Below are 15,628 nucleotides of genomic sequence, written 5' to 3'. Positions count from 1 at the left end.
CTTCCTTACCTTCCATGCAACGGTTGTATGAAATTCTTTGAATTATGAGAACAAATTTGGTTTTACTTATGTTTTCCTCTGAAAGATTTTTTTTTTTTTTTTGTGCAAGAAAGCATTTTCTATCTCCAGTTCAGCTAAAATGGAAAACTGGCACTGAGGGCCTGAATTATTAAGGTGCGACTCCAGTATAGATACACACATTTCAGCAATTTATTCGTCATAATAAAAAGACTAAACAGATTTTAAAGCAGAAAAACATTAGTATGTACTAAGCAAAATAAATCAGGCAAAATGGAAGGCAGGCAGTTTGTAACAGTAACTACAATAGTAAGTAACTTTTTTTCTGGTGCTAGATGCAAAGATATATGAGGTATTAAAACTGCTTCTGTAGTTACAGTCACTGAAAATGTAACTTACAAAGACTACAAAGTGTGATTTGTTCCCTTTTCTTGCTTTAATTTGATATATGCAGAAATTCTGAAATAAATCATTTAAATAAACTGAGACCTTCTAGTAGCAGACGGAATTAAACTGCTGTGCCTGGAAACCCCAGACAACCCAGTAATCTCCAAACACTTTTTATAGCTTGCAATTCACCAAATGCCAATTGTGGAAACCTCCTTCCTGTCTGTCACTCGGGTTGCTAGCACTGGCATTGTTTTATGGACTCCTACTCCTTTGCAGTTGATAGTTTTTTCCCTCAGGAGAGGGGAAAACCCTCCAAAAGTTTCATGGGTGAAGCACATCGTGCTTTCAGGAAGCCCGGGGAACAATCCTGCCTTGCGTGAAATAACACATTTATTTTGTGAGTTTGCCAATCCCCAAAATCCCAGTGGACATCACTATCCAAATGTTAGGAGTTTTGTATAGGCTTTGTGTGTTTGGTCTGTCAGCTTGGCTGTACAACAGCTTTGTTACATGGTAAGAATTCTGCCCCATGCCATATACATCAAGGTTTTTGCTCCTGATAGTATTAGTTTGTTTAGCTATGAATTTCCACATGCTGTCTTGGGCTGTTATTGCCCAGCTTGTGATTCTGTTTTTACAAAATTGTGTTTATCTGGCGGCCTGACAGGAATATAGTCAGAGCAGTAAGCTGAATAACATTTTGTTCATTTGGTACTAGCCCGAAGGCAGAAACAGCCCTCATCCTCTCCTATCTCTCATGTGCTGCTGTTTCTGTCAGCTTGTGGATTTTGTGGTGAGGTGTCCTATTGCCCCTTAGCAAAGCTTTCCCTGGGAAATCCTCATTTCTTTACACTACTTATTTCTCCAGCAGGGTCTGTGAAGACATGAACGTGTTAGCCCCTGAAATAGATGCCACAAATCAGTCTAGCATGCCTTCTAATTTTAATGGAGATGAGCTACTAGTTGTAATTTCTTGCATCTCTCAGTTAGGATGTAGGGAGACCATAAATCTTAAAGCAACAAACATCCCTAAATCCTACTCTTTGAAGTGAATAGGAGCTCCTGGGTCACCAGCACTTTTGGGAAACAGGCCGCTTAACTAGGTGTCTGAAGCCATTATTCTCCACACACCACATCCCCCCCCCCCCCCCTTTTTATTAAAGCCTTGGTCACCATGTTTAAGGAAACCTGCAACAAAAAGGTTTGTGCAGTGTGAGCAGTGTTTTCCCTGAGCAGCCTCAGATAAAAACAGTGGATACTGTAGTATCCAAACTCAGCACTTCTGTGCCAAGCCAGGTGTTTGGTTTTGAGATTTACTGTGTTTGTTATTGTCATTAGATTTGGGTGGCTGGGAGGGATTTGGGGGTTCTGTTTGTTTCCAACTTTATTATTAAAAAACACAACAAGAAAACCTAACCCAACTGTGAGGGTTTTGGTTTTTGGATGGTTGATTTTGGGTTTTTTAAGCTTCTTTTCTTCCATCAGGACTTTTCATTCCCCATCTTATATTTTCCCCTTTCAAAACTTACTCTTACTTGGGTATGGGATGTAATATTGTAAGCAGTTACTGTAAACATCTGCTAAAACATGTTTAGAATCATAGAATAATATGGAATCATAGAATGCTTCTTTACAGTGTATAACTGACAGTCTGCAATATATTATTAGGTTCTTACTCTTGCTTCCTCATTTTTGTCTTTAACTGAAAATTCAGTTTGACTCCATGGTTCCCATGATGAACAGTGAGTTAATAACAGTCTGTGTTGTTACTTGAATCTTTTTTTACTTTAGAGAACTAGTACAGTTTTCCCAGTACACAAACTATGTAAGCAATACACTGAATCATAGATGAAAAAAAAAATAAAATAGGCCAATTCCTGTTAAATCCTTGTAATCCCATTAGGGAGGAAGGGGTAGATACATAAAGGTAGAACCGTGCCTTACCATCTATTAATGAACCATATAATGGCACAAGAGTTTATATTTTACCTCAGGGTAAACTCTTGAGCCTTCGTTGGGTGGTTCTTGAGGACTGATGCAGTGTGGCTTGTTGGAGTAACAGCCTGCACAGTGTGGGGCTCGTGTTTTGGTGGCACAGCTGTGCTTCCAACACAGCATCTAGTAATCTCATTGTGGGCAGGTGCTCCTAACTTTTCATCGGGGATTATTGTGTCTGCATCATGTTGCATTGAGTCTTTAGGGGGTTCACAGGCTTCTGAGCAGTGCAGAGAGAGGTAAGAGATAATGTACCCTAGTAGAGGAGGCAAGGATCACTCCCTGGGCTGAGAAGTAGTGCTTTGCTATTCCTTGTAAATCTGCAGCATTATATTAGCGTGTAGGGTTCTTGGCAAGTTGCAACAGAATGGCCAGCTATCAGTTCCCCCTTTGTAACAACACAATGTGGACTTTCACTAGGTGGTGATATTTTTCATGTTTTCTGGTGGTAGGTCCCTCAGGCTGGTTACTGTCCTGTCCAGAGTCCCCTGGGTGATGATATTTGTGCCCTAGAGAATGACTCTGGGTTGGCTTCACTGGCAAAAGGCTCTGCCAGCTTGAATCCCATTAAAGCACAGCCTTCATGCTGTGACCTGGCAGAGGCAGCAGGTATACCTGCAAAAGTTTATTGGCACATCTTAAAGGTGCCATTTTGCCAATACAAAGACTGTGGCTTCCAATTCTGCTTTTATACCTTAGTCTTAACAGTGCTGTATAAGATGGCAGGTATGTCCCGAATTTCCATATTCTATTCCTACCACAGATGCTGGATCACCAGTGTGTAATAAGTATCTTCCTTTTTCACCTGCCACTTACTTGTCAGAACCTTGCCATTTACTGTACTTCTACCCTTGTTAACATGGTTTTGTGCAGGTGGCTCCTCTGTTGCTCACAGCTGCCACAGGCTCTTCTTTGATTAACACATTAGCAAAGCCATCCTGTCTCACTGTTCCTGCTCCAGCAAAGCCCACCCATGGTGCCTGAAGTATTTTTCCGCACTACCAGTGTAGTCAAACCCCAAATCAAAGAGTTTGGAAGCTTGCTTCTGAAAACTAAAACTGAGTGTATTTCTTGCAATGTTACAGGCCACTTGGGAACATCTTGTGCTTATTCTGAAAGCAGGTTGGGTCAAGCGTTTGGGTTTCAGGATTGATTTTTTTCTTTTATCTGTTTTTGGTTGGGGTATATTTTTGGGGTCTTTTTAGTTGTGGGTTTTTTTTTGTGTGTGTGATAGTCTTACGATAATTTGCAGCATTTTATGCAACACATACATATAAACATGGTGGAAAATGTATGAGCCTTCAGTGTCTCTTTCATGCTATGTTTTATTGACTAGGAGTGTTTTAAACATGTGATTACATGGTTACTAAAAGATCAGAAGTAATATTCTCTCCCACCCTGCCCCCTCTCCTTTGTTGCTTTGAGTGTAGTTACAAATGGTAGAACATGATTTAAAATACCTTCAGAAATGAAGAAATGCTAACATTTAAGTTCTGACATTTTTAGATATAAATTTTTAATTCTGTAACATTCTTATGTTAAACTTATAATAATATTAGTTTCTTAGGAAAATTAAACTTAAATTCAAAATATCTACCTTGATTATTATGGCAAATAAAAAAAGAAAACAACTCAGTCAATTACATTAATTTGAAGACAAGGTTCTTCTAAGAATTTATAATCTTTTCATAGGCATCAACTGACCTTTGTTTTTAAGCCTATAGACATACCTTTTTCAAAACTAAGCTTTTGCTTTGAAATTTTAGGTGAATTGTTGTAACACCAAATATGTTGCATTCAGCCATTGCTTCAGTGGATTCAGTTTTTCCCATATTCTTTTTAACAGGTTCCATGTATTAGAATTTGAACTGAGCCCATAAAGGTTGACAAGAATGGTTGGCAAGCCATTGAGAAAAACCTGTCTTGACTTTGCTCATGTAGGTTGGCTTCATAAGGTTAAGGATGCTGTTAGGCAGAGGGTAATAAAGACTAAAGATAGTGCTTGAACCAGGAAGACAAGATGGTTTTGGAACATTCTCTGAATGACACCCAAGGTGATGGAGGACATCTGCCCAAGTGCTGCAGGCACGCATGCTCTTCATATCTCATTGCCTGCAGTACAGAATGCAACCAGTAGTGCATTTCTATTTTGAATGTGATGCCAGCATGTATATATATCTACTATTGTATTGTTAATTGAGCTCTGGTTTATGCCTTGCCCGTTTTCTGAAGGTTTGTACCTATTTTGTTGGTCCTCTAGAGTTGTCCTCCTCCCTCTGCAAGAGAATCCAATGCCTGAAGCTCTGGACCTTCATATTTGCCTTCTATACAGCAGGTGGTCCTGTGAGCAGATGAGATTTGAAAAATAATAACTTCAAGTAAACTGTGGTGCTATGACGGCTGCAGTCATGTTTGTGAGAAACAGCCCCTTTGGAGCAGTGCAGGGTGTCTCATTTCAGAATATGCTTGATTATTTTTATGAGTTATTTGAAGTTGCTTGCATAGATAAAAGGGCATTTTGAATCACTTGCAGTGCAGTCATATGGCATCTTTGGGTCGCACTTTGCTTCTGCTCTTTTTGCCGTCTTAGGAAGAAGGTCAAGTGAAGAGATGAAACTCACAGTGTAGAAATGGTGGGGAAGTGGAGGGGAATCCCGTAATAGCCAATATTCAAATTAATGAACTGCTTTGTCATTTCAGAACTATCTATACTCATTTATTGGCTTTTGCATTAAAAATAGAAAGGCTGCCAAACTTTCTTCAAGCTAACAAGTAAGAGTAACTGATGATGGACAACTGTCCATTCTTTTGTTGGCTGCTGAAATCAAGTGGAGCAAATATTGCTAGTACAGCCTTGAGCTGACAGAATTAGATTTAAAGCTGATAACCTCCCCAGGATAGGAGAAGGTATTTGACATAGTTTGACTTCTGGCTGGTTACATACATGCTGGCCAATTGACCAGGCTGAAAATATGAATATATATTGGGAAAAAATAAAAGAAGTTGTAAAATGTTTAATTTATTAAGATCTTTTTTAAATGACAACAACAACAAAAAAATCCTCCTCATGAGTTTTTTTAAATTGCATTAAGCCAACAGTTGATACAAGGGATGTGTTTGTGTGTTAACAGGCTAAGAACAATCACTGTTTTCCAGGATTTTTATTTCAAATCCAAATAGAAATCACTTGTGGTTTAGTTTTATTTAATTCCATTCTTAAGCAAAAGACTTTTTTTTAGTGGCTGATGATGAAAGCAAAGTTATTCGTTGTTCTAATCTATTTCTGATTTTTAAGAAATGTGAAAAAGGAAGTTGAAATGGTGAAGAGCAAAGTTTTTTGAGTGGAGAAGATGTATGGAAGACTTGTTTGAATGTGTGATTAAATTAGTTCCTAAAATGCTACTAGATGTAATTTCTGGATTATTATTTTAAAGGTAACTATGATCTAGGATATATGCATGGTTGAGATTATTCTTACCTACTACTTGTTATTTCTCTTTTTATTGCTTTTCTAAATTTTGCAAGTGTCATTTAAAAAAGTAGAGGATTTAACTTTGATATATCTCTGAAGTTTACAGCTAGGTAGGATCTCTTTCTACATTTTCCATGAGATGCAGCATGTTATTTAAATACGTGCTGCCAATTTCTGTGCTCCATGATTTTGATACCAGGATTGTTTTCTTTACCTAGCAATTTAAGGAGGTTCGCAACTGAGTGTCCTTATTTTGCATATAAGATTACTGATGAAGAGCAAAAGCCGCTCCTAGTTACTGAAAAGGGTTGTCTCCTACCTTGATCTTCTGAAGCTTACTTTAACTGCGAAACACTCCAACGAAACACCAGGCTAACTTTGCCAGATGTTTTTGTCTGAAATTGTGATTAAAAATGCATAGTCAGATTCCCTCCTTGTATGAGAGGGAAATGAATCTTCTGCTTAAGACGGCTAGTATATCTGGTGGCACATATCGGGTTGTCTCTACAGGTCTCTGTTAGAGTTGTAGGCTTATTAGCATCCTATTAATATGTGCATAAAATGTAGTCTGTGTCTGAGCCCAAATACACAAGCTGGGAAATCAAAGAGAAATCCTTCACACCTTTTGCTGGCTTCATCCTGAACTTTTATTTAGCTTAAAACAACTTCCTTAAGATAATTTCCTCTTCTAAAGGAAACACTTTTCTCCATACTTAAGAGGGGAACACTGCACTGAATTATTTTTTGTAGTGACTCTGTCACCATTGAGAGGGAATTGCTTTTATCATGACATACGAATCTGAATTTTGACTTGTGTAAAATATTAGTTCCGAAACTATTGAACCATCTGTTGTTTTTTTTCTCTGTAGGTAAAGGTAAGGGAAATGTGGAGTGGAGATTATGTTCACTTGTATTTTATCAAATCTTTATAATGAAAGGACTGTAAAGGCTTCACTGTTACAAGTTTTGTTTTCTTTATATGTATAACAGTAGCATACTTGTTTCTGAATACTTTAGTGCTGTATATATACAACAGAATTACTTCTAAAACTCGAGTTGATTTAATACTAATTTAGATAATGCAGTGGAAACACCTTGTATTTAACATTTGGTGCAGTTTAACATTACTTCTGTTTAGCTTATGTTAGTAAGCAGTTGATTTAGGCTGAATTAGTATGTCACTATTGAGCTAAGAGGTTTGTATCAGTTTAAAATTCAGTGTTGAAGTTTTTTCTAAACCAGTGCAGCCTGGTGCTCAGACAGAAACTGTTCTAGTTGTAAAGTCTTGCAGACTGTAGTCTGATGCTAGTTAAGCACTGTCCTTTTCCCAGGAAGATGGAGAAACACCCTGTTATTTTGTTAGGCAGAAAAGGAAAAACACTTCCCAAGTACAGTAGTGACTCCTTTATATTCACACTGCATTTTGGAAATGTGGTAAGTAGTTTTTTGTCAGCTTATACATGTCTCATAATACTTTTCCTTGCACTAGTAGCCAAACTATCACTTGACTATTACTATTTTTTAACCTCTTATGTTATGGGAATCCAGTGTCAACTGGCTGTGGGAAAAGTGCATTTCCTAGCTATACTTGGTCCAAGCTGTTTGGAAAAGTTATGCTTGACAGCCTGGCCTGGTCTCCAGAATCATTTGAATGAGTTGTCGGGAATTGTGGTACCCTGTGCACAGGGGAAGGATGCAGAGCACAAGGCGTAACTGTTGCCAGAATAGGAATCATATCTGGGGTGGCACTGGTTTAAAGCAAGGTGAGAGTTGCCAGTGGGGAGGGGATAGGATACATCCTTGCATATGTTGTTTTATCTGGTGCCTAGCAAAGTCTTAAGTGTGACTCAGGCACTGTTAGGAATTGTTTAAAAAAGCTAGGGAATTCTGTTAAGGGTTGAGAAAAACTTCAATTGGCAATGGAAACTGAAGTGTGTGCTTTTAAACTAAGACCAGCTATTTATATCCTTTAAATCTAATTTAACATTTCAGAAACATGTTCGAATAGCTTTGTTGCTCAAAAAGCAAAAAAAAATATACTTTTACATGTCATTCTTCAAAATATCTTTTTAAGAAACATGTTCACTCTTCATTTTCCCGTTTTGCAGTTACCAGTGAAAGCGTCCCCTGAATCGCCTGCAGCCTGATGCCTGCTGGTAACCCTGATACAGAACCATCATGAGCAGCCTCCAGGCAAGCTGTTCCCACACTTGTGTGCCAATGGATCTGGAAGCCTGTGTGGAAAAGTCACCTTATCCAGTTACTAAGTTACCTTTCAGATTTGTAAAAGCATGCTAATGCTCCTTTTTACAGGAGCACCTCACACATTATTTCTCTGGGCCTCCACATCGCTGTTTCCCACTGTATATTAATGTTAAATACATGGATGACTTGAGAACACAGGTTGCTTCTGCCTGGGCCTGCACACACAGAATGGTTGGCATTTTGTAGCTTTGTCAGTTGTGTCATGGGAACCTCGAGGTCTAAAAAGAAACATCAGCTCAAGTTTTCTTCTCTTCCAGTCTCTTAAGCTTGTTTAAAGTGAGTATTTTAACATAATGAGCTGTATACATAGGTACAATGCCAGTAAGATTAACATGGAAATAAAATAAAATAAAATTAAATTAAAAAAAAAAAACAAACTTTTTTTTTTCTGCCCAAAATCTATCTGTGGAGGATACCACGTTTGTAGGAATGAATAGGTCGGCTCAGCTTTCTTGTTGTAAAGGGCCTGTACATGTCTAATTGCACTCATGTTCATTGGCTGTTATGTCTGCCTGGACATGGGTGGCCATGGAGTGGTTTGAGTATAGAGCAGGAAAACAGCAGTAGTCATGAAAGTAAGTGTATTTAAATAAATGACTGTGATTGCTTTAAATCAACTTCATCCTTACCATTTTAAACTGAAAATATTTGAGATACATTAAGTCAGTAATATCTTTGTGGTGAAAGTCTTTAGAATTAATTAGTTCAGACCTGCAACACACTTTGCAGTGAGCCTCCAGTTGTCCCACCTTGGTACTTGGCAGCTCACATCATTGGAGTGGAGTTGAGGTCAGATGGATGGATGGAGCATGTGCTTCGCCTCATGCATGCCAGATGCTAGTGAGTGTTTTGGGCCATAGATCCAGATTAGAGGTAGCCCAAAGTAAAAATCCCTGACTGGATGTTGGGTCCTCAGTGCTGACTTTCCTTCTGCAGATTCAGCTTCCACTGTGCTGTGCAAATACAAACGTGGCTGGAGATGTGCACCCAGAATCTGTTCATTACACTGCTTTTAAAGTGTCTGCACTGCAACTTAGGAGGTGTGAAACTCTTGGTCCTGTTGGGTCATTTGTACTGATGAAGTCTGTAAAACTATATAAGGACTTAAAATCTTTAGCTTGGGTAAAGATGTAATGTGTCTGTATCAATGCTCATGTATCAATGTAATGCATTGATAGATGAGCAAATAACCACTCATTTTTAATCTTGAGTTATTTATTTTCAGCAAATAAAATAACCTACAAACTATAGGCCTGGTTGTACCAGTCTGCAGTGTTAAAAAAGAAAGTCTGTAGGAGCAAAGGATGGTAATTTTTGAGTTTTTCCTCAGGCACTTTCTTCAGAAGGAAATAGTTTGGAGAATATTGAGGAGGAAGGGGAAAAACTGACTGCCTGGGAAACTGAGAGCAAGGTTCTTCTCTAGCAGAGAACCTGCCAATGTCTATTTTTCTGTTGGATGTAGTGGGCATTGCAAGAAGCACCTGCTTTCCCCACACAGAGTAAGTCTGCAGGGAAGCAAGGCTTTTAAATGTGCTTTAATGCTTCAAGTTTACTACCTTTCTGAACCTAAATCTCATAGCTGCTTTGCATAGGAATGTATATATGTGATATATAAAAGAAGCAAGTAGGCGTATACAGCATAGATGCTGTTTTGCTGTGCTTGTTGCCTGCAAATGCCTAGGCTTTGACAGTCTGTGAGCTAGTGTCATTGGAAACTGGGGCTATAAAACTCTAGTGTGACCTGTTGATCTCAGTGGTGTCTCCTGGTGCTTATGCTTTACGGTCCTTTCACATCTTTCTATTCTTCCCGTGCTTGCATTGCTGGAATGCATCATCAGACTCGGGGATAAGGCAGGTGAAATGGTTGTAAACTAACAAGAAAATTAACACTGTTGCTCCTCTCCTCAAGCATTTTAGATTTCAATATTATTTGCATGACAGGTTTATAGCTATATTTAAAAGAGCACAAAACGTGAAATACTGCATGCAGGCCAGTATTTCAGTTATGACCATAGCAGTTACTAACACCCAAATATCAGTATAGTGCAGGTAGGTATCTGTGAATCTTTCAAACAGCCACAACAATGAAGTGAAAGGCAAATCTCATATCCACATTTTGCTTGCATTGTAGGACCCGGCTCTGAGTTCTAGAATTTAATAGCCACTTTCAATCAGGCGCTCAACCACATTTTTATGCTTTCTCCCCTCCATTTTGTCAATAACTGACATGAGAAAGGAAGATGCTAAGGCTAAGACAGCAGGAAATTAACAGAAAAAAACACTAAACACACTGTCTGCCCCTTTATCAACCTATTGTTTGAGTTTAGTTCATTCAGGGATTGTGCAACAGCACATTTTCTTTCCCACACAGGGAGAAAATGAGCACTTGGTGACAGAAGATTATGTATGTTACCAGCACAAGCCTGAATTTTTCAATTCCTTTGACAGCTAGACTTGCAAAAAATGCCAGGTGTGAATCTCATCAAAGTATTAAATATCATTTCCTATTTGAAGTAAATATTGGTGGTTTAAATCAACTTGTAAGCTGTGCCCATTAGGTTTGAGCATTTTTTATTCTGAGTTGTTTTTTTTTTGTGTGGACTTTCCTACATTCATAAGTCAATACTAGTATATTCTTAGCTAGCATGGAGAAAAAGAAACTGCTGTCTGGTTTAGTACTGCAAGAGGTACTACTGGCAGTTATTACTAACAAAAACTGTTCTTATTCTTTGTGTGAATATAATGCTAAATCTAAACAGAAATCTTGATGAAGAACAACAGATGTGGAAAACTATTGTCTGTAACTGACACTGAGGTGTTGGATGAATCAGAGCAGTCAAACAAAGCAGAGAAGTTCCTCTTCTGGGTTTGTGCCTCAGGATGGCTCTTATGGCTTCATCTCTGGTCTCTGGGGTGATGCTGTGTTCCTGCCTTTCCCCTTCAGCCAGGACTGACAGATCTGTCTTTTACTTGGTAACATGCTCCCACAGAATGTTGAAGATTTTTATATATTTTTATACATATGTCATATTTAAATGAAATCAACTAATAGGTTTGCAACACATAATTTCTGAACATTCAGAATGCAAACCTCATTTGCTTGGGAAACCAGAATAATGTGAACCTTATTTCTTCAGGAAAACAAAACCCCCCCAAACACTTTGACTATTATAGATACAGTGATCTGCAGCTTGGATGATGGAGACTGTAAGATTTTTTTTTTTTTTTTGGTGGGAAATTTAAAGTTTTAATTTCTTTGTAAGACCAAATATAAGGCAATTTTTTGACAAGTGTGTGAGTCTGCATAATCCTCCCTAATCTTGTAGCATGGGATTTCTCTTAACATTAGCTGCTAAAAGTTAATTATCTCTCCTAAGCTAGTGATCTGAGATGTCCCCTTCCCCCATGGCCGATAACAGTGCCAGGGTGATTCATCTCACCTGTTTTACTCACCTATCCTAGAATGGGATAATGGCAATCTGAAGGCACTTATCTCTCTTGCTTGACTGGAGAAGGAGCCTAGATGACTGGCTTCAACGAGCCACCTGATTTGTAGATGGCTATAGACCAGGGAAACTACCTCTTTTGATCTCAGTGTATGAGCTGAAGTTTTCAAAGATGTTTCTTAATGCTGAAAGGATTGCTTATATATATACATGTATATACACACACATATATTTGTTGTACAAATAATAACACTCTTCTTATTAGTTGGTGTTTTGTGCATTGATTGCTAGATACTTCCTATGATGTGAGCACCAACTAGGTGAGCAGTAGGTGCACATAAGGACTGTGGGGTTTTTCTGAATTATCTTTCTTAATTCTAGCTCTGGGACTGAGAAGGACACTTCTATACAGGTGTACAGGTACACCTGTGTGGAAGTATTGAGATGCATGTCAGGAAGCTTAAGACATACAGCTGGTTATTCTTTGAAACTCATTGAAAAGGTGTCCCGGGAACTCTGTTTTAGAGTTTACCCCTGTGTCATGGATGATTTTCAGTGCAGGTTACGTGTGCTGTTGCATGCAAAGGCTGCACGTGAACAGCTCTGGCAGGCTGCTGCGGGAGCAGAAGTTGGGAGCTTTGGTATGAACTGTTGGTGGAGACGGTGTAGGGAGCTAGGGGATGGGTACCTGGGCACACCTTTGCCAGATGCCAGCAGGGATTTAACATAAATTGCTATTGGAAACTAACTCACTAATCTGCTGATGTTTGCTTTGAGTTTTTTGCAATGGCAAGAATGGGAAAAAATGAAAGGAATTATTAAAGATGAAGGAAAATTAAAGAGAGTCATGGAGTGCTCTGAATTAGCACTGTCATAGTCTTCTTTCTTTGATTTCTTGTAATGCCAAAAGTATCAAGAAGTGACCAATCTCCAGCTGTTGATGTTTTCATTAACTTTCATCTAGCAGCAATGACAGAAGCAGGAATGGCACATGAGAGCACCTCAGCTGTGGGATGCTGCTAAAACAAAGTTAATTTAGTGGAGCCAAGTGGATTGTTCCACCCATATTGTGTTATATCATGACACACACTACAAAGAACCCTCAGTTCTCTATGCTGGATTCTGATTTTCCTTTGGTTTTCGCAGTGATTTAATGCTGTGAATGTACTTCCTCATTTTGGTGAAACAGCGGCAAACTGGCAAAAACTTGGTTTGGGAGATTCCAACCTGCTTTTTCTGTCTCAAGATGCAAAAGTAAGAAGCTCATGTTGTGTCGCATTTCACAGAACTCTGTTCTTCCTGAGGGAAGATGTGAGGCACATCTTGTGAGTGACTTTAAAAGGCTTGGGTAATTTATTGAGATTCTTTGGATAGCAGATACATAATATGTTATACTTGATGTAAGGATCTCAAAATTGCATATATTTAGTGCAATATTTTTTGGCTGAAGCAGAATACATTTTTTGTGTCATTCTTTATTAATTGTTTAAGGCCTTGGCTTAATTTTTCACTTTTCACTTAGTTCTACCAAAAAAGTTGTGCCTTAAAAAAGTAATGCCCTTGTTGCAAAATCTATGAATTCACAAATATTTTCTCCATAAGCCCGTTTTCCTGACCTCAGCCATTGTGTTGTGCTTTCTCCTCCAAAAGAGAAGTTGAAAAGGAGAGCTAGACAAAGAGGAAAGGGATCACAGTATCTCAATTTTATTTTCTTTCCTGAAAAGTATTCTCTTTGGACAGACAGTAATTGTGGTTTCTAATGACACAAACTTGAAGGGAAACAGAAGATGACTACAAACAGGTTTATGGGCCTATCAGCAGGAATATGTGGCTACAAATTGCTGAGTAAATGAAACAGCCTGTTGTTTCCTAAGCCTGAGTTTGTGAGTGTTATGCCAAAGTATTTGAGGAGGAGCTAGAGCACCAGGCAGTGTAAAGGATACCTGCTGGGTCCTAATTGGTGCCCACTGTTGTTAATGGCTTCCTGTGGCTGAATGTTTACTTGTCATTTGTTCTGTGCTTTGTTTCCCAGCTACTGGAAGGGAAAAAAAATACTGACCAAAACTTTATTTTGCTTTTAAGTGGACATCCTTGGACATCAAGTGCCGGTGCTGCAAATTGCCTCACAACGCTAAGTACCTCCAGTCTATTCCTCAGTCCTGTAATTGTCTGGTATGCTGCAAAAGTTGCATTTGCTTTGGATATTAGTTTTGAATTTGGGAAATCAGCTGATTTATTACAATATGTATTAACTGTATAACTGAGAAAAATCATGCAATGAAAATGTCTGGGGCTTTGTCTACTGCAAGGCTTTGCATGGTTAGACATTAAAAATATTACCTCAGATAATGCCAGTCTATTTTTAAGCATCTGTTTTCCTATAATGTCGATTTCTCACATACCTGTGAGTTGTATGTGAAAGATGAGGAAGAGTTAAACCTTGCATGCTCAGAAATTCGCTACAAAAGAGTTCCCATCTGTGATGCAGCCACCGTCTGACTTAGTGATATATTTTTCTGCTCTAATCCAAAAGGACTAAAAAAACCTATCCAGGTCAATGTTTCAGAGCCTTTGCTTGCTCTGTCCTTGGTTTCTCTAACGAGACAGCCTGTTATGTGTTAGTGAACACCTCCCTGCTGGGAAAAAGGAGTGAAACTGCTATTTTTAAATAGGCTACCGAATAGTTTGTGGTGAATGAATGTATACACACATTACTGATCAAGAAAGATTTAGAGCTAGTAAAAGCATCCTAATCCCATAATCTTAAATCATCTGCTTCTCCTACACTGGGTTGTAGGACTGGAGTTTCTTGAGTGGTGTCAAGGGAGATTTAGTTTTAGTAATCCTAGAGAGCAACTTAGACTTCTGTCAAAAATTAGCTGTATCTCAATTTAGCAACTACTTCTTATACTGCATGCCTCTGTTTGAAGAACTTTTAGAGAATTGCCCTCTAGTCACAGGAATATACAGCTTGATATACAGAAATGTAACATAATTGCAAAGAATTGAATAAGTGTGTTAGTGATGAGGCTATGTTTGAGAGTCACTTCTATAGCAGTAACGCCTTAGATTTCAGTCCGTGTTTGAGATGCCCTGAGGCAAACCAGACAATGTGGGAGAAGGTTTCAATGAAGTACAGAGCATTTTGTCTGGGGACATAAATCTAATTCCTTGATTACCACTGACAGTCATTTCAGCTCTGTTTCACATACATACCTCTTCCATATGCATTTGGCTCATACACCTTGCAGATGCACTGTCCAGAGTATTATCTCATGCTGCTTTGAGTTACCACTCCAGATAAGACCATCTGGAGCTGCCTTTATCAATCAATGAGTTTAGAAGCTACTAAGAGCTGAAGGTAGCTTCCCCTAGTATAGAAGATTGGGATTTAGATACTGAGTTCTAAGTATTTATCCATGCTTACCTAAGTGCTAGAGAGAGGGAAAGAAGATGGCAGATGTTCTTGACTGGCAGATTTCCACTTTGCAGGCTGATCTCAGGAAAAGCATATCTAACTAACATGGGACCCCTTTTCTGTAATTCCTGAAGGGTCATGATCTATAAGAAAAAGAAGGCATCTAAGACGCTTTCCCCTGAGTAGGAAGATGGTGATCAAAAAACAGTGGAGGGCAGGGTAAACAGATTTGCCCCATCTTCAAGGGGAAGCATAGTATATTTTAGGGTTCTCATTTCTTCATATGCCTCTAACCCATCTTCTCGCATTTAGCAAGGTATTGGCTATATTTTAATTTATTGTGGTTTTGTTATTATTAAATCTAGTTTTTCTATATTCTCTTTTCTTTCAGAATGGAAGACAGAATAAACTGATCAAGTGTGATGCCTTAAAGAACCAACAGGACTGTGAAGACTTTTGGGTGCTGATTCTACCGGGCTGTCATGGTTCACAGCTCAGAGGAAAACCTGAGGATATACAATCAAGAAGTTGGGTTGATTACACACTTGATCATATCTGAATATTTAAGCAGTTTAGTTGGCGGGGAAGGTCCAAACCAAAACTGATAGCAAAAAATGGCAGCAA

At 38.6% G+C, this 15,628-nt stretch overlaps 2 long non-coding RNA genes across 3 annotated transcripts in view; both read left to right on the top strand.

Annotated features, from left to right (window-relative positions):
* The window catches only part of LOC130597945 (uncharacterized), a 58,938-nt gene that overhangs the window by 14,694 nt on the left and 28,616 nt on the right, over nucleotides 1-15,628 (top strand). Inside the window, exon 1 of one of the 2 annotated variants that reach the window (XR_008971894.1) lies at nucleotides 3,352-3,467. The exons of the other annotated variant lie outside the window; for it this stretch is intronic. This is a non-coding gene — a long non-coding RNA (uncharacterized LOC130597945). Of the gene's footprint in view, nucleotides 1-3,351; nucleotides 3,468-15,628 lie in introns of those variants that run through there. 2 annotated transcript variants of the gene reach the window in all.
* LOC130597946 (uncharacterized) lies at nucleotides 5,713-8,228 on the top strand. Its single transcript, XR_008971895.1, has 3 exons — nucleotides 5,713-5,837; nucleotides 7,207-7,309; nucleotides 7,984-8,228. It is a non-coding gene; the product is annotated as an uncharacterized LOC130597946 (long non-coding RNA).

This window comes from Pezoporus wallicus, unplaced genomic scaffold, assembly GCF_028554395.1.
Source record: "Pezoporus wallicus isolate ANWC-B61680 ecotype Strahan unplaced genomic scaffold, APGP_CSIRO_Pwel_v1 scaffold_6362, whole genome shotgun sequence".
Classification (NCBI taxonomy): domain Eukaryota; kingdom Metazoa; phylum Chordata; class Aves; order Psittaciformes; family Psittacidae; genus Pezoporus; species Pezoporus wallicus.
The sequence above is the reverse complement of the archived record's forward strand: the minus strand, read 5'-3'. Positions and strand labels throughout refer to the sequence as shown.